This window comes from Amblyomma americanum, chromosome 1 (assembly GCF_052857255.1).
Source record: "Amblyomma americanum isolate KBUSLIRL-KWMA chromosome 1, ASM5285725v1, whole genome shotgun sequence".
NCBI lineage: Eukaryota > Metazoa > Arthropoda > Arachnida > Ixodida > Ixodidae > Amblyomma > Amblyomma americanum.
In genome coordinates, this window is record NC_135497.1 from 298,401,449 (window position 1) to 298,420,391 (window position 18,943).

Genomic DNA, 18,943 nt, shown 5'->3' on the forward strand with positions numbered 1-18,943 from the left:
CGCAACGTCGGCACGCATAAATAACTGCGAATTTGTGGTCGGAGCGCATTTCCGGTTCATGCTACTAAGTTAAAGCATTCAATCGCAAAATGCGTGTAGGGTATCGGCACCGGTCTCAACCTTAGATCGCACACATTACTGCGACAAGGGCCAGTGGCAAGATTGCTTGCTGGACTGATTTGTCTTGCGTGGATGGTGAGAAAGCAACAACCGGCCGATGCAAAAACAGTAACGCAAGTGCCTTTATTCCGAAAAATTGAATGGCACTCAAGACAACATACCTCTGAATTCAAAAGCTTGTCTGTGTCATCGTGGTCTACTAGTTAATCATATATTTGTTTACTAATACTAGCCAGTAGTACTACTGTCTGAAAAGCCCTAAATGACCACACAACATAGCTGATCCACCACGTCACTTCCTGTCTGATACTTTAGGTTCGGTTGCCGTCTCTTCCAGGACGTCCGCCTGGGTTCGAGGCCAACTTCGGAAGGAAATTTTTTTTCATTCGTGATGATAGGCACTGCTGATGACGTCATAATTAAAGTGGCGCATCTCGTGGTGCGGCAATAAAATTTGTTCATTCTGCAAGTGATGAATTTGACACCGACCTTGTGCGGATTGGCGCAGGTCGACTGTCACTGAGTAAACGGATACTTTGAAATCAAGAGGTCAGACTTCCACTCGAGACGACCTTTGACATTTATACGCATGATTCAGGCTGTTGCCATTCTATCAGAAAAGTGACTGCAGTTGTCCGCCAGTTGCAGAAGGAGAGAGTTGCCTGGTAGCTTGGACTCATATTAATGCATCAACTCGCGTTTACTGTCGGCAGACAGTGCTGGTGCTGCCGGGTGACTATCCAAGATTGACTAGCTGGTAGGCGAAGGCGTGGGCTGACGCAAGCGGATGATGTCACAGCGAGTCATCATAGACGGACAGATCACCCACATATTAAAAAACACCTCACCATCTGCATCTTAATGAAATGCTCCTTCGCGCTGCATGCGATATTTGCACACGAAAGGAATGATGTAAATCAACGCGCGAGGCTTACGCTGCAGTCTCTTACGCGCGCGCACACACGTATACGGTCAGTGTCATCTTAACTGTTTGGTGAGGGCACGGCGCAGATGCCGCGTCTCCCAACGGTATGCGGCCGCCGCAACGCTATGGTCGCCCTCGGCGCCGCTCACTATGAAAACAAGCATGGCCGCGGAGCCGTCTACTTGTCCGCTACGGAGCGCGCGCCAAGCACCAGGCCTACACTACTTGCACGAAAAAACTCGCCGCGGGAGGCCAGTGCAGAACTCGTACAGCACGACGTCGCATCGAGTGCCGAAGTGCAGGTGGTGCTATATCTCCACTGTCAAATCGAGTGCGAGAGTGCTGCACCTCCTGAACTAATATACCAATTTTTTCTGCCACTTCACTGTTTAGAACGACTATTCATTTTGTGCGAATATTCTGGCAGCGCGAGTTACGTACCTCGCGTACTCAGTTGTTCGGAAACAATAAGTAGCGAAATTCATGTGAATGTTGGATTTGTATTCGGTTCGATTCTCTCTCCATTAAATTAGGTTTCTAGCTGCAATATGTTCGTATTCGAATTGGTTATGAAAAGTAATTTTCGCGCACTCCTTATCTGGATTTTATATGGTACGGACTTCGTGCTCGCAGTGCGAAGTTCAGGAAGGTAGGCATATAGGAGGCAATGCAGTATTGCCAAGTTAATTCAGAAAACTTCCTCAAGAAGTAGAAACGCAGCCAATTTTCAAGCGCTTCAGGCCTGGGCACTGCAGTAGCATTTGATCGAGTGCAGCTGACCACATCTCTTCACAGCAGCCATGAAATGCTGCACGACAATGCTCGTACAATACACACGTAAGCTTGTAGACGTTTCGTATAGTGACCAACATGTTTGTCTCTCTTGCAGGCGAAGCTCGTTGGTCCTAACCACTAAGTGATGAGTAGAGGATGATATGAGCTGGTTGTCTTCATGTCCCACGTACTGTAGCTTTGTTCGAACAACGCTAGCAGCGCCACAAGAGGAAACTGTATTACAGACAAAAGGGTGCCCCTAATAAGGGTCGGTCAAAAAGCAGCGCACAATCCGCTGTAGCTCGGTAACGATAAGCTCTAGGGAAACAAAATTCTGTAGGCAGAAGCACAGCTGGTGCTTCTTTTTTTTTTTTTTGAAGCGATGTTTATTGCCTCAGGGCATAAAAACTATGAAATGAGGGATGGGTAAGATGCTTAAATAAATGAAAAAAGTTGGCCTGATCTGATGAAATCAAGAAGTTAACGATGATATGGACCCTGTGTCCAGGCAATATAGGAATCCGGATTGTCCGGTGAGAGACCCACTGGCGCCAGGTGCCGAATTCTCGTCGGCTTCAGCGCCAGGCAGTCCCACAACAGGTGGTGGATATCCGCCTCACAGCCTCTGATCTTGCAGACTGGACACCCGGGGCAGGGATATAAATCTTTGAAATGCGGCCACTTGCGGGTCACAGCTGGAGTTAAAGCAACCCCGACCCGTATCCTCCGAAGCGCAACCTCATCTGCACGGGTAAGACCACGGGGGAGGGTTACCGCACACGGAGGGATTAGAGCACGTGTGCGGCGCCGGAGGTGTTCCTTGTTAAAAGGAGGGTGGAGTCATCCAGAGTGAGGACTCGAGGCAAAGACGAGGTTGTGGTCGAAAGCCGGGTCGCAGAATCTGCGCGGCTTTGTGCGCTCAGGAGGTAACGCGGGACACAATATGGATTTGCTGCGGGATGCGTGTCGCTATAGACGATGGATGTCTTGGCAGATTTCTGGGGTGCGACTGACTCGTCGTAGTAGGCGTGTGTCGTGAAGGGCGTCGGTGCGAATGACAATGCGGGCCGTAGGTAACATGGGAACGGCGGCCACAGAGCAAAGTGCCTCTTGAACCGCAAGCATCTCCGCACAGAAGGAGGGAGGTGGTTCTCAGAGGCGAATTCTTGACGTTTTGTTCAGGGCAGGCTTGCAAGGACAGTTAAGTGCTGTTGTTTCGCAGGCCTGGATGCTTGCGTAAACGTACATAACGATGGAGCCGTGCGGCAGATTGGCGTCTTGCTCAGTAATTCGGTCGCGTAACGACGATGCCGCGCGGGTAGACGATGGCCGACGTAGATCAGTTGGCTTGTTCTCGCTTAGCTGCACAAAACGCCAGGGAGGAAGAACTGGCGGGGGCGGCTGTAGAATGGAGTGCGATGAAGCATATGCCTTCAGTGCACACGTTGTGTGTGCAAGGTTTGACTTTAGGCGGCGAGCATCGCGTCGTTGCTGCACCAGCTCATCTAGTGTATTCAGCTGCGCATGTTCTTGGAGCGCCGCGATCGGGTATAGTGCGGGGAAGGCAAGCGATGACCCTCATTGCCTCTCGATCAACAGCTTCTAGACAATCCCATTGAGCCCTCATCAAATGCTGAAATTGGGCTTAATAAACGAGGCGCGGTTGCACAACCGCCCGCACCAACTGTCGTGCAACATGAGAGCGGGCTCCGCCTGTTTTAGGAGCAATGCGTCTAAGCAGGCCCAATGCCAATTACTTAATTTTAACCCGAGAAAGCCAAGCAGTACCTGTTCCTGACTCGTGTATTGTCAAGCCCAAGATTTTTACGGTCGAACTTTCTTGAATTGGAGTTCCGGTTAGATGGAGACGGATTGGTGTTGCAGCGAGTTTACGGCGCCCTCAGCGGTTAGCGACTGACACGAACGTGGTTTTGCTCGCTGAAAGCTGCAGACCAGTTGACGAAGCAAAAGTCGACGTAACACCTGTGGCTGATTGTAGGCCTGCGCTGCTAGAGTCATCAGGTCGTTGTGAGTGTTCCACACCGTTATGTCATCAGCATACAATAAGAACTTAATCTCAGAGACATCATGTAAGTGCCAAGCAAGGGGATAAAACCGATAATAAATAATGTTGGCGATAACACCGATCCCTGGGGAGCGCCACGAAGAGGCACAAATGATCCGACGACCTCACCACTGAGGCGTATGACAAAGTGTCGGCCCGAGAAAGCATGACATATTATCGTACGCCTTTTCAATGTCCATGGCCAGTACAGTACGTACATTGTGGCCGCGAGTTGAGGCCAGAACTGCTGACGCCAAGACAGCCAGTCAATCTTCTGTACCTATGTACGTACGAAAGCCAATTTGGGCGGGATGGCAGAAACCATGGTTCTCAAGCCACCTCGACAGTCGTGTGGCAAGCATTTTTTCGGTAAGCTTGCATAATGTTGGCTTAATCGATATAGACCAGAAATTTCCGAGGTCTGTCGGTGGCTTCCCGGGCTTTGGTATGGGGACCACAGTAGCCGATTTCCAGGTTTCTGGTACGACGCCTTCTATCCATACCTTGTTAATGGTGGCGAGGAGTTGAGGCAGTACAGCGGAACTTAAGTTCTTGTAAACCTCGTACTGAATGGAGTCCGGACCGGGCGCAGTCTTCCGACAGGCCTCGTCGATTGCTGCAAGCAACTCGGGCATTGAAAATGGGCTTGCAATTCCCTCGGCGTCGGCTGTAGATGGGAGTTTATCGACACGTGCTGGAATGGAAGCCAAGGGGGCTCCTATGACCCTTGGAGGCAACACATCATACTTGGGGAAAAGCTTCCGCTCTGCCTCTGTGGCGAAATCATCCGGAGCTAAGTTAGCTGCGAAGCATGCTGTGGCCGCTGCATCAGGACGACGGGAACCATGTTCCATTGCACGAAATGTTCGCCAGAGAGCAGCATTCGATGCCTTTGTTGAGAACTGCTCGCACCACGAATGCCATTGCCGTCGCGAGAGATCGCGTTCATATCTGTGAGCCTTGGCAGTAAGGTAATTCAGCCTTGTCCGGGCTTGCGCAGAAGTCGGGTCTCTGGAAGCTGCCATCTCCGCTTGTCGGCGAGCAGCCCACAGGTTAAGCAGACCCACATCCGGCGCCGGGCGATTCACGTCCGTCCAGGTGACAATAGTAGCCGTATTCAGCCGCACTTTGTATGCAGTCCACAAGTAGTGTAGATGATTGCAGAGAGAGATCTTCGACGGTGGTGCGAAACGTGTGCCAACTGACCTCAGAAAACCTACGGCGTAATCGGCGGGCCCTTGATGGATGGAGACAGATGATGATAGGATGGTGGTCCCTACCCCAGCAGTCTGGCTCCAGGTGCCACGATGGAGTCCCGGGTCCTGACCACAACGTAAGGTCCGGAGCATATGTTGGACTGGGAGCATGGCGCACAGTCCGCGTTGCTGAGTCTGGGTGGTTGAGTAAAACAAGCAGCGCATCCGCGAATGCATCCCGCACACGCCTACCACGGGAGCTTGAAGTGGGGTACCCCCATTCCGGATGAGGGGCGTCAAAGTCACCACCGACTAAAACAGGCCACCTGGGTGCTGTCGTCGTAGAGTTAATAACCACCCCAGATTAATGCGGGAGGGCTCTCCTCCGGCGGATCTTACATAGTATGACACGACCACAACAGTTGCCTTGGGAAGCTTCACAGCCACTGCGACTATCTCTTGACATGAGGTGCACCAGTTTTCTAGAGAGAGGCGAACTTGAGGACCGCCTTTCTCGGAGGGGCAGCAGTGTGCACACGACGGTCGTTCATTGAAGGAGACATGTATCCATTAAAGCCCGGAATGGATGGCAAGCCATTGGTTTCCTGCAGTAGCAGGGCCCACACCTGAAGCTTGTTCATGCGAAGTCTAGATTTGAACTCTCCCAGCTTTGTGGATAGGCCTCTGCAGTTCCATTGGAGCACACCAGAACTACGTGTACTCGCCATTTTCGATTAGGCTTCCAAGCGTTGTAATAGAACTGATGTCAGGTTAGATGACTGGTTTACCATAAATCGGAAGAGGGATGTTGAGTTTTTTTATTCACATACCCTAAAGGCCCTTTTTAGGCATTGCATGGGGGGGGGGTGTACAGTTACATATAAACAATACTCCACACATAGCTCTACAAGCAACACAAATCCAGAACAACAGGCAAAATGAGAAAAAAGTGCAGAAAATTCGAAGTTGAGCATATGCAGGAATCGAGCCTTCCTAATCAGAATTTATTTGTAAAAAACACTTTAGTTTTAGCACAAAGGCTTCATGATTTAAGGTGAAGACAATATCACCCGGTAAATTGTTCCAGTGGTGAACGGCAAGAAACAATGGTGAATGACTAAAGAGGTGGGTACCTGCAAACATGGGTTCGATTTTGAGAGCACGATCTAAGCGCGGAATGATGCGGTGGGCGGGTCTAATATAGTATGAAGCGAATGAAGAGTGACTCTGATATAATCTGTGAAAGTGTGATAATAGTGCTAGTATTCTTCTCTTTGCGAGTGATTGTAGCTTTAGCGATGCTTTGATCGCCGTTATGCTGGACTGACGTGAATAGTTCTTAGTTATAAATCTCGCTGCTTTATTTTGTATTGACTCCAGTTTGTGAACTAAGTACAATTGATGCGGGTTACAAATTAAGGATGCGTATTCTATTTTTGAGCGGACCAGGGTAGTGTAAGCTAAACGTTTGGTGGCAGGATCAGCTTGGTGCAAGTGACTTCTGATGAAACCAAGTGCTTTACATGATCTACTGACAATTGCATCGATATGGTTATTCCATGTTAGATCAGACGAAAAGTGAACACCTAGGTATTTGACTGTAGAGACATTCTGAATGGGAATACTATTTATGGAATAACAGTGATTTTGAAGCTGATTATTGGTGGTGAATGTATAGTTTGTTTTAGAGACGTTAATTTGCATTTGCCACTGTTCACACCATGTGGTGATTCTGTCCGGATCCGTCTGCAAAGAGTTTGTGTCGTCATGTTAGGTAATCTATGTATAACACAATCATCAGCAAATAATCTAGTAGTAGAGGTAATAAATTCACTTATATCATTAATGTAGATCAGGAATAAAATTCGTCCAAGCACCGAGCCTTGCGGCACGCCAGATTTTACCACGGCTGGGGAAGAGCAACACCCATTTACAGAGACATATTGGTAACGATTGGTAAAAAGTTAGTAATCCAGGTGACAATATGCTTGTTAATGTTGAGAGAATTTAGCTTCAGTAATAAACGGTAATGGGGTACCTTATCAAACGCTTTCGCGAAATCAATAAATATAGCGTCAATCCTTAATTTATCGTGCACGGCATGACGAAGGTTGGTTATTAATTCAAACAACTGCGTCTCACACGAACGACCATGTAGGAAACCATGCTGATTAGGGGAGAAGAAGTTGTGCTCGGTTAAGTATTTCATTATGGCCGATGATATATGCTCCAACAGTTTGCAGGGTATACTGGTTAACGAGATAGATCTGTAATTTGTTAGCATGGATTGGTCACCTGATTTAAATATGGGAGTAACACGAGCAAGTTTCCACGAGTCAGGTACGCACCCGGTGTCAAGAGATTGCTGGAACAAGGCAGTAAAAACGTGAGATACAATAGTTTTTGTTAATTTTAGCAGTTTAGGGCACATACTGTCTGGACCAGGCGACGAGTTAATTTGTAGTCTGTCGATAGCTTTCTCTATCCCTTCACGAGTGATGATAAGATTATTCATAGTGCCACTAAAAGAAGTGAAGATCAGGGGGGATTGGCATGCATCTCTCCAGTGAATGTGGAACTAAAAAATAAATTAAATTCTGTTGCTGCTTGTGATGGCGAAAGGTGTTCGTCATCTTTTATAATTGATAAATTTCTAGCTGGGTACTTGGGATTTATTACTTTCCAAAATTTCTTGGTACTTTTTTTTAATAAAGCCGATTTATCATAAAAAATTTGTATTTAGCTGCTTCAATCTCTTTCTTGCAAACTGCTGCATGATTCCTGTAACGCTCCCAATCACCATTCGAGGCAGTCTGTTTTGCTCTAGAGTATAAACGCTTCTTCTTATTGATGCATCGCTTTACTTGTGAAGTGAACCATATAGTGTGCGTTGATGGGGAAATGGTAATTTTTGGAATATATTTCATTAAGTTCAATTAACTTGTCATGGACTGTTTTCCAATTTTTCGTGCTTTCACGACAAAGAAATGTGTTTAAGAATTCTTCGGAGAATGACGAAAGCTCGCTCAAGATTTGGTCGACATTTGCTCGAGTATAATCGTACATGACCTTATTTTGCATTTCAGGCTTTTTAATTGGTAGGGCGTACTCGCAGTGTAAGACATTATGGTCGCTAATGCACTCTAGTACGTTTACATATTTTCTGGCTCAGTTGTCAGCACCAGATCTAAGACGGCGCGGATCCACGCGTTAGACAAGATACGGTTTGGGTCAGATTAAACAAGGAAAGTAAATCAAGAAATTCCATACATTCGCGTTGCCTTGTACCACTAGTGGGTGCGCACGCCAGCCAGTCTATTCCGGGAGAGTTGAAATCACCAGTCAGGATTATTTCTGCGTTCGGCTACTTGTTTGCAAGAAAACAGTGATTCGCCGAGGTCGTCAACAAACTGATTCCGTTCATCTGGCGGGCGGTAACATACACCGATGACATAAGTAACAGCGGTCGATAGGTGCACCACAAGCCATAAATTTTCCAAGTCGGAGCCGGTGTCCACAATGCGAGCTTGAAAGCAGTTTTTGATTGCAATTAACACACCGCCACCACGAAAATTCGGCCTATCTTTTCTAAACAACATGAAAGAGCTTGATAGTGAAAGTTCGTTTTTGTAACATCAGGCGATAACCAAGTTTCAGTGCCAAGGATAATATCGGCAGCACAACATTCAGTGACAGCGCACAGCTTGTCTTATTTGTTTAACAGGCTTCGGAAGTTGGACACGATTATGGACAGTGCCCCTTCAACTTTATCGTTTCTACGTCATTTGGGGCTGGCCGTTTCACGCTTCTCAAGTAAAACTTCCCGATCTTGCGAGCTGTCATATACATACAGCTTCTTTCTGAGAAGAACCTTGTCAAAAAGAAGGTTATATTTTTCAATATCAGATTCCCGTTGCGCGCGCACAAAACCCCGGAGCTTTTTTCGTATGAATTTAATTCTTGGTGAAAAATCTTCTTCAATCCAGACCCGGGGCGTAACTATGTGTTTGAGCTTGTGAGCGTTCCTTAAGACGTTACACTTGTCTTTGAAGTTCAAGAACTTTACAACTATAGGGCGGACGTGCTCTTGTTTATACTGTCCTACTTTGTGGGCTCGTTCAATTTCTCTTGCATGGATGTCAAGATTTGCCGATATAAATTCAGTGATTACCTTTTCTGTGTCTTTCCAATTTTCTTGTGAGTTTTTCAGCAATGCCCTTAAAAACGAGGTTGTTCCTGCGCATCCGGTTATTCAGGTCATCAAGGACCAGATTTGCCTGCTCTGTTTGCCTTGACTCCATAGATTTTAACTGAGCCTGAGATTCATTTATCGTTGAGTTCACGTTGTTCACCTCTTCGCGCAAATCATCGACGACAGCAAGGCGATCCTCAAGTGTTGAGAGCCGTCGTTTGATTTCTGTGACGTTCGTATGAATTTCTTTCAGTTTGCTAGATGTTTCCTTCTGGAACTTTTCACATGACGAGGCTAATTCTTTCACGAGTGATAGAATGTGCTCCGATTTGTCCGGGCCTGGATTTGTTTCCACGTCGCCAGCACAAACCAGTAGGTGCGTGACACAGAACAGGGCAGTAAGTAGACGCCCACCCGGTTTCCACAAATGGCGCAGACCTGATGACCTCAACCATACCGGAGGCTGCGAGCTCGTCCCTCTATCGCGTGCGACAAAAGAGCCTATGCGGACACGATACGTGCACAGATCGATACCCATGCCCCAGTCAACAATGCACAGGTGGGCTTTGCAGCCAGTAACAGAAAAGTAATGTCCGCAAGGCGGGCATTCTCACCTACAAATGTGAGCAGGACCCGTTAGCATCGAAAACACGGCTGCAAATCCAGGTGAGTGCTTGTCTTCAAGAGTACTTGTAGGGTGTCCAGGGGCACTGCAGTCGTTGCTGATGGCGTCTTCTGCGCAGTGGATGATGACGGTTCCTTGCGCAGGTAGGCGTAGGCGATAGTAACAGCAGCACGAGGCCGCCTTGTATTGCCGATGACTCTAAATCAGCAGGAGCGTGCCACAAGCAGGCGCCGAGCACCCGCTCTTGAAAGATGGCGATGCTCGGACGAAGCGGGAACAGTCCGTGGATCACCTACAAATGTGAGCAGGACCCGTTAGCATCGAAAACACGGCTGCAAGCTTCGGGAGCTTCCTCAGATGGTGTGAAGTCAATTGTATTTATATAAGGAACGTATTTATGCGGATGGCGAGATTTTTCACTGGAGCGATGTGCAGCCACCTTATTAGGGACACTTCGTCTTCTTCCTACCAGTAGCTGGTACTTTTACCCTGACGTACATCTAAATTTTAAGGCGATAGCCTTTAATGGCTCATACCATTGCCTCCCCTCGAAAGATGCCTGCAGCGTCGCTCGCTCACCTATTGCAGTCGCCGTGCCTTGAGTTACGGACGGTTGTTAAGCGATGGCGCTAGCTACTTCCCTATCAGTGCCGGTCAGGGTGGTGTGGTGTCGCGGCGGTAGCAGCCAGTGGCGGCATCGGCGGCGCTGCTCGACAAGCGCGGCGACCTGTCTGTTCAATTGTATTTGAGCGTAGTCGTTGTGTTCTGGCCACTTGCATATATTTGCGTCTTTTTACTTTCAGTTCTGCGTGCTTGTGTTTCCGTTGATTATTAAACAGTAGAAAACGTGCAGAAGGCGCCGTCTGCCAGAGAGACTTTTGCTACGGCTACGGCGCGGTAATGTGCGCATGCGCGCATGTGTTGGAAGCGGCCGCCACAAGAATCGCTAGCGACCACCTCAAGTGGAAAGGAGGAAAAAGGGAAAAGTAAGGGCAGCAAGTTTTTGGCGCACACGGCAGGCATCTTTCTAAAGGAGGCGTTGCTCATACTCGCGTCCGTCCGTTACATTTTAGGCCACGTGACATCACAAGGTCATGTGATCTCTGTCACGCGCGCACCAGCTGCTCTTCTCTCAAATTCAAATCAGTGCAATGAGTCGCAAACGGCTTTCGCCTTTCCGCAGTTGAGATATAAGCGCCTCCAAAGAATTTTTGTTTCCTGTTGTTCCACCTAGACCACCATGAGTTATCAACATAATTACATGCTGCGCCAACGTGCTGTGATCGAATTGCGCTGCAAGTCCGTCGAAAACTCGGCGACATCAATGTATGCTGTTAGCTGTTGACAGTCGACGGGCACAAAAAACAATGAATCAAAGTATTGGATTTCCATGTTCATGCTCTATAATCACGGCTTTCATTGGTTTTCATGGTCATTCACAGCCTTTCAGGAAGATACTGCTACAAGCTCCCTATGGTGCTCATATATAGTGGGGCACGCGGTCACGGTCGAGGCGGGCCACGCATGGGAAATTGCGCGAACCGCATTGGATGTGTTTCGGCAGCTTGCAGCCCCTTACAGGGACTACGAGACGTCTGGTTCTGAACATGCGGTAAATGTTTTCAATGTACCGACGAATGCTTTTGAGCACTCACATTACGTACGAGTCCTTAGAACGGTCACTGCGCGTGTGCATGAGGCACCTAGTAATCCGGCATGTGTCCGTTGGATGGATGGATGGATTGAAGGTAGAAGCGTCCCCTTTTAAACGGAGTGATGGTAGTTTCCACCATGCTCAGCTTTTCTTCCTTTATTTTTTGTTTGAATGAGTTGTGAGTTATTAAAATTTGCCATTTTCTTTGAATACGTCTTCCTGCACTTTTAACCTTATGTCACCTCTCTGCTTTTGAGTCACCAATCTTCCAATCGCTTTTTGCTAATTTCCACCACAGATTTATTTACATCACTATTGTTATCTCTAAACCCTAGAGCCTCAGAAAGAGTGACTGTGCCTGCATCGATATCGAGATGGATACCATCACATTTTAGTATGTGTTCTATTGTTTCTACAGATTTGCCACACAGAGCACATGTGTTATCTTCGCTAAATTTCTGTATCTGCCCGTTCTAAGACATCCTGACCTAGCTTCAAAGAGTAGGGCACTGCCTCTTAAGTTATAAAACGCTGCCTTCCTGATCTGCTGTTTCTAGTATCGATATAGTTCTACACTATGCTTCTTTTCCATTGAATCGACCCAATTTTTACCTCCCGCGTTTTCTACCTCTCGTTTAATGCTCTTCCTTTTCTCCGTCCTCATGTCGGACATACATACCGCTTAGGTTCCTAGTTCTTTTCCGCCAGTGTGAGTCAACGCTCTTTCTGTACAGATATTTAAATACCTTAGCTGCCCACCTGTTATTGTCCAGTTTCCTCAGGCGTTCTTCGTATAGTATTTTACCCTGAGCTTTCCGTGCTTCGAACGATGCCCAGCCATTATCCCCCTGTACTGCCTCGTTTGTGGTTGTCCCGTGGGCACCTAGTGCTAATCTTCCAACAGCTCTCTGATTTACTTCTAATCTCGACTGAAATACTGGCCTTAAACACAGAACCGCATTCCCGAAAGTGAGCCCCGGCACCATTATTCATTTCCAAATACCTCTTAGTACTTCATACCTGTTGTACTCCCACAATGCCCTATGGTTCATTCTCCCGGCATCTGCTCACCCTTTTGTTATGAGAGACTGTTCGTGCTTTTCCGTGTGCATCTGCCCTTCGTTTACCCATACCCCGAGATATTTGTATTCGGCCACTCGGGGTATTTCATGGCCTTGTATTGTAAGCTCCTGGTCAGTTGTATCGTTTAAAATCATCACATCTGAATAAGTTGCGTTAAAACTGAAACCTAGACTGCCTCCTTCGTCTCCACAGCAATTAACCAGAGTCTGCAAATCTTCCTAGCTATCTTCTAACAGTATAACATCGTCCGCATACATTAAATTCGATAGTCGTTGCTCAACAACCGTTCCGACTAATCTGTACGACAGACTATAACCTAGACTTTCCTTGTAGCCTTCTTTCCATACTTATAAAGCATGAACAGCAGCGGTGATAGCTGACAACCTTGCCTTAATAATTTGTGTACCTCGACAGTTGCCGTACTCTTAATTCCTTCCATGTTAATTCAACTTTATTTTCTCGATATATTTCCTGTAAAAAATTAATTACCTCATGACCGATACCTTCATCTTTTAATATATTCTACAGGAGTTCTCTGTTCACGTTGTCGTATGCACCACTTATGTCCAGTAAGGCTAAATACCGAGGTCTGTTTTCCGCGTTTGCTATTTCTATGCACTCGGTAAGCACGAACAGGCTTTCATCTAAGCGCCTACCACTTCTGAACCCGTTCTGAAGTTCTCCGAGTATTTTATTACTTTCTACCCATGACTACATTTTTAATTTCACCGCCTGTACCGTCAGCCTGTATATAACTGATGTTAACGTAATCGGTCGGAAGGATTTTATGTTCGTCTTATCACATTTTCCTTTATAAATCAAATTCATTTTGCTCTGTTTCCAGCTGCGCGGAATTTGCTTATTTGTTATGACTGTCTCTTATCAGCGTTTCCTTGCTTCTTGAGCCAAGTTCATGAATTAGCTGGATTGGAATTTCGTCTATCCCTGCGGACGGGCTTTTTGGAATATTTGCTTCTGCCTTTTTCTAGTTAAGATTGGTCAGTTCTAAGCTGTTTTCTATAGTGCTTTCCTATGTTGCTCCCTCATTTTGGCCGATTAACTTATCGTCTTTCCTAAATGACTCAGCTATAACTGATGCAATGTAGTTCACACCGTCAGCTCATTCTAAACATTTTCCCTCCGTAACGTGAATCTGTTCCTGCTTTCTCTGATTCGCTTTGCCCAGCCAGCTTATATGGTTCCAGAATTTTCTTGACCCCCATTTAGTTGCATCGCAAACATCAGGCAGCCAATGATCAGAGGAGTGCTTTATTTTAGCCTGGACGAGGACCTGCACTTGCTGTTTTTTTTTTTGTCGAGAAGATTCCCATTTTTGGCCTATTTCTTCTTCAGATAACTGCGTCCTCTTTGCTTCTCTGTGTTCCCGTGATGCCAACCGTCGTTGTTCGATGGCCTCCCTAATTTCCTAATTCCACCAACTTCGTGGCTTCCTCTTTCCTGCTTCAGCGGTTTACCCCTTTTACTTCTTTTATTTTGTACTAATGAGTAGTTATATCCGATTATAATCCCACTTTTCAATGGGATGTTTCTCTAGTGCTTCCTCTATGCCGGCCGCTATTAGCGCGATTTGTTCGTCATTTAATTTTGCGTACTCTTTTTTACTTCCCTGCATTTCTCTTTTGAGCAGGGCTCCCAACTGTAGACTAAATACGCTTATGATCACTTCCGAGGCTGTACTTCCTCTCTACGTCTATTTGCATTATTGCGAGCCTGCTGTACATCCCCTGCGACATTAAGCAGTAGTCAACGGTCGTTTGCCTTTTACGGGATTCTCACGTGATTTGTCCCTCACACTTAGTTTCTCTATTTACAATAACTAGGTTGTGTCGCTCACAGAAGTCTAACATCAACTTCCCGTTACAATCTGTGTATCCATCCACATCCTCGATGTGATCATTCATGTCACCCTGCAGAATAATATCGACACCTTCTACAAACTGCTTTATATGGTCATTGAAACACTTGACTAGATCCTTGCTTTCTTGACTGCATTTGTCCCCAGTCTCTAAATAAACTACTCCTAGCCATGTCCTTTTACCCGCAATTGTACCCGATACCCAGACATGTTCTTTGCAAGTTGACTTTATTCTTTGCCAATTTGTTCCTTGATGTATCAGCATACCTACTCCTCCTCCCTTCCTCTCCGTTTTTGTTCTGTTGCTCCCTTCCCAGGCATAGCCATCAATAAACGGTGGATCTTCTAGATCCGTGAGATGTGCCTCGCGTAGCGCGTATACACCTACTTCTTCGTCCTTAAACTGGCAAATAATCTACGAAGAGCTTCAAATGGGCCTAGTTGGTTTGTAATCTTCGACATTGTCATTGCGCTACTCATAGTTTACACAAACAAGAACGACACATACAGACAGGGCGCAAACTATCAACTGATTTTATTGCGTGGCAAATTCGTTTTATATGAACTGTTAAGATGAAAGACACAAAAACAAGTAGCTTCATGGAGATGAGTTGTCTAATCTTCTTCTGCTGACAGGCATGCGTGGAGGATGCAGTCTTTTCACTTCCTTAAAAAGTTAATCTCTCGCTTCGTCAGCGCTACCTAGGGGTCGCTTACGCAAGTGCCTTCCTTCTCAGACGTCATGCAAAATGCTTCATATAGCTCCCTTTGCATTTTATCTCGGTATCGAAGGGTGACAGTGGTGCTATCAAGCAATGACTTACAGTTTGGTGAGAAGGTGATCCATACGAGCCTCGAGAGTATTGAGGCGGCTATCGATGGAGCTGAGGTCTTGTTTAAGGGGGTGAATGGACAGCTCGCGACTAATCACACGGATTTCGAGGTCGTGGAAGTGTTCTTCAGTTGAGGACGGAGGTGGAGAAACGAAGACGAGAGACCGTGGAGATGATTGGAAAGAGTAACGCGGCGTTGGAATCGGACAGGTTGGAGACTGACGAGGTGGTGAGAATTGGACTTTGCGTTGAGGCCAGGAGGGCGTCTGTGCTGCTGCCGCGTATGAGCCGGGAGGGGAGCATACCGTGTCCTCAGTAAGAAGATAGGCGCACAGCAGAGGGGCCTGCGGAGGAGGCGACTGAGTGACCTGGCGGGGGGTGACGCGCTGTTGGTGCTCTTTGCACTCTGCTCATTTTTCTGCTTATAGTAGGGATAGGTATGTGCCAAGGTAGCGTTTTCGTTAGTCTGACAGAGCCGGCACCAGAGCTGCGTGCACTCGTAAACAGGGGGAGGCGGGGGAACGGAAGACGTGCCTCAAGAAAGCGGGTGCATGCAGGAACGCGGAGTTTGCGAGGGCGGCAGCGAAACGCGACGCAACGAAAATGGACAGTATGGGGATGACAGTACCGGCGAAAGTAATGAGTACGGTTTCGGTAGACCCCATCATGCGCGCGGTGATTATGTCGGCAGTGTATACGTCTCGAGTTCCTTCATTACATTGGCGGTGGAGAGGTCAGGCTCGATGCCATGAACGAAGCCAAGGTAGAAGAGGCGAGTGTTTATATATTAAGAAGAGAAGGCGCTGCAACGCCTCCGGCGAGCTCATTGCACCCATTTTATTGCACCGACGTAAAAAAAAAGCAAGCTGTCTAGCTCACTCGGTTTCAGTCGTGTCGGCTGGCTAACCTTGAGACCTCGCTGCCGACGACGAGCCCTCGGAACTATTTTCGCTGTTTGCAACCTGGCCGCAAATTGAGTTTCCTCTTAGATGGGACGATATTGACATTATAAGGTGCATGCAGGGTATGTTGCTGGGCTAGTTGGTAGTTGTCGGACATCATGGAATCGCAGCGCTGGCAGACAAGGACACAGAGAGGACACACACACACAATTGCGCTGAACTGTCAACTTTGCAAGCTGGACTTCATTATTTAGGCAGTTCAAAATCGTTAACATGACATCTTTGTATAACTGTAGGCTCTCTCTACAATATAAGCAAGGTATTATCAAAAACTACAACTCACTAGAACTGCTAGCAGTGCTTCAAGTAAACGTGAGTATACTTATAGCACATAATCCTGAACATTGACAGGTTACTGGCTGTCGTACGAACTTTGGCAACCGAATGCTTCGTTTCAGGCATCCTACCTTACCGAACCAATACTCATCCAGTAGTGGTAAATATGTTTCACTTATTTCTTACAAAGCAATCTTCAAAATGTTTCTATGAACGTTTACGTATGTTTTCATAGGTGATTTCGCGCCGGTTTTATACTTTCCCACTACTACAGTCATAAATTACTAAATAAACAATTCCACAAGGATAATTAAACTCTCCCGGACTCACTGACGATGTGTTATATGAATACGTTTATTCCCTCTAGTTAGAGCTCCTTTTAAGCGTAGACTTTCCTTTCGCGTGTTTCTTTGTATGAATTCCATCGGTTTTGCCTGAACTACTCGTTGCGTTTCTTTGCGCTTTGATTTAAATTCTTTTCATTTAACTATTTATGTTTGCCTTCTGTGCACTGATTTGTCTTGTGCTACCGAATGTCGACAAATATGGGGCAGCCGCCCCGTCAAGCTGCTCTTCGAAGCAGCTTTTTTGCAGCTACTCCTTTCCTTGTATCGATGAAAAAATAAACTGAATATTATCACCATTATTATTATTATTATTACCACTACTATTACTACTACTACTACTACACCGGGGGACTCTGGCCTCGAGTGTCTGACTCTGGTTGAAAGCGGCCGCTAGCTCCATTTGATAGCGCTACGCGCAACAGCCGAACGAGGAGGAAGTGCATCTCCTGGTCCGCATATCCAGCTGCCAAGTGAAGCGCGATACTTTTGGAAACTATAGGCCCTAAGATTTATTAATTCATTAGCATTAGAAGGGTCTGTGCAAGGGGAAACGGCGGCAGTCGTCGCGCATGACGCGGGGCGAGCCTAGTGACGTCATTAAAACCAGCCCACCGGATTGTGAGAAAACTGCCCACCGTGGTAGGTGGCAGTTAATGATCGGTGTCGATAGGTTGCTCGGAGAGAGCAACCTGGGTCTCACAAGCCGTACCAGTGGCTGCGCTTGAAACAGCCGCCTGCCGGGGCAGTGGCGCATCGCTTAACCGATGCACCACTCCGCCAGGAGTGGAATGAGCACTACCAGCGATCTGTGATGCAAAGTAGAGAATGACCAATTCCGCATATACAGCTTGAGGAAATACTTTCGTTGCGTCAAACAATTTCACCCCTGAAGAACCGATCACCAGGCCGGTGGAAAGCTTGTGCCCGTTAAAAAACCAGTGGGTACCTGGCGGCTCTGTGGATGAAACCCAGCACCTTCCAATTGGGAGGCAGATGCTCTAACCATTAGGCCACCGCTGCGGTTCTGAGTAATGAAATTAGCACAGATTAGATATTCTTGCGAGTTGAAACTTCTCTCTTTCTCTCTTTCTCCCCCTTTCCGTTTATAGGTAATACCAATGTTTCTCGATTTTTCTGCACCATTCGAAAGTTTTATAAACGCCGGGCTCCACCCGATTTCTATCCGCAAATTGCCTTCAGTAAGTGTGCTTTGCTGCCAGACACAGCCGAGCGCAGAGAACTGAGTGGAAACTGATAACTACTCTAAACCCAATTACAGAGCGGTCTCCATATTTTGTTGCTGGGGATTTAACCTTAGCTTTCTTTCACGCGATAGCGTATTCAGCTCCTTCGGACGAAAAGCCGTCGGCGTAGTAGTAGTAGTAGTAGTAGCTGTAGTTGTCGGTACCGCGCGTGGGAAATTTTCGCGGGCTGTTTAAAAGAGGGCACGCGCACTCAATGAATAAAAAAACCGGGGTCTAGGCCGGGTATCGAAGAAGGGCCTTCGGCGATCGAGACGGGAACGCTTCCACTCCGCCACGACGGCTCTTTTTTTTTCTTTATTGCATGGAAATAGTGCTGAAAAGAAAAGTCTAAACACGCTTACGCCACAAAACACCAGGCCACCTTGCCCCTGCACGACCGCACCTTCCAAAACATCAAAAGTCTGGGAGGCACACACACGCATCCAGATAGGGGAGCCAGCTAGGCGACTCTTCAAGAGCAGCATGTACTCCCCGCACCAAAGCGCATTGCTCACGAAAGAAAGATTTCGACGACCGTGGTGATTCGACGTAGCGGTCCATCAAGTGACTTTTCCAGAGACTAAATAGTCCCAGCATCATAAAGAGATCCTATGGCACAACATGGTTTTTTTTCCACAGGCAAAAAACGGCTACTCGGCTACGGATCCGGAGTTCCCGGTTTCGAACCCGACCGCGGCGGCTGCGTTTCGATGGAGGCGAAACGGTAGGCGCCCGTATGCTGTGCGATTTCAGTGCACGTTGAAGATTCCC